The following is an 899-nucleotide window of genomic DNA, read 5'->3' on the forward strand; positions in this document are numbered from 1 at the left end:
TGAACAATACAATAACTGAAATGAAAACTACACTAGAAGGAATCAATAGCAGAATAACTGAGGCAGAAGAATGGATAAGTGACCTGGAAGACAGGATGGTGGAATTCACTGCTGCGGAACAGAATAAAGAAAAAAGAATGAAAAGAAATGAAGACAGCCAGAGAGACCTCTGGGACAACATTAAATGCAACAACATTCGCATTATGGAGGTCCCAGAAGGAGGAGAGAGAGAAAGGACCTGAGAAAACATTTGAAGAGATTATAGCCAAAAACTTCCCTAACATGGGAAAGGAAATAGCCACCCAAGTCCAGGAAGCGCACAGAGACCCGTACAGGATAAACCCAAGGAGAAACACACCGAGACACATAGTAATCAAATTGGCAAAAATTAAAGACAAAGAAAAATTATTGAAAGCAGCAAGGGAAAAATGGAGAAATCAAAAGCTTTACATACAAGCAAAAGCTAAGAGAATTCAGCACCGCCAAACCAGCTCTACTACAAATGCTAAAGGAACTTTTCTAAGTGGGAAACACAAGAGAAAAAAAGGACCTACAAAAACAAACCCAAAACAATTAAGAAAATGGTCTTAGGAACACACATATAGATAATTACCTTAAACGTGAATGGATTAAATGCTCCAACCAAAAGACACAGGCTTGCTGAATGGATACAAAAACAAGACCCACCTATATGCTGTCTGCAAGAGACCCACTTCAGATCTAGGGACGCATACAGACTGAAAGTGAGGGGATGAAAAAAGATATTCCATGCAAATGGAAATCAAAAGAAAGCTGGAGTAGCAATACTCATATCAGATAAAACAGACTTTAAAATAAAGAATGTTACAAGAGACAAGGAAGGATAGTACATAATGATCAAGGGATCAATCCAAGAAGAG

The 899-nt window shown here is 38.3% G+C and overlaps 1 protein-coding gene across 1 annotated transcript in view; it reads left to right on the top strand.

Moving 5' to 3' along the window:
• LOC112064238 (ATPase PAAT-like) overlaps positions 1-899 on the top strand; it is a 31,647-nt gene that overhangs the window by 17,472 nt on the left and 13,276 nt on the right. The window lies entirely within an intron of this gene.

Source organism: Physeter macrocephalus, chromosome 20, assembly GCF_002837175.3.
Source record: "Physeter macrocephalus isolate SW-GA chromosome 20, ASM283717v5, whole genome shotgun sequence".
Lineage (NCBI taxonomy): Eukaryota > Metazoa > Chordata > Mammalia > Artiodactyla > Physeteridae > Physeter > Physeter macrocephalus.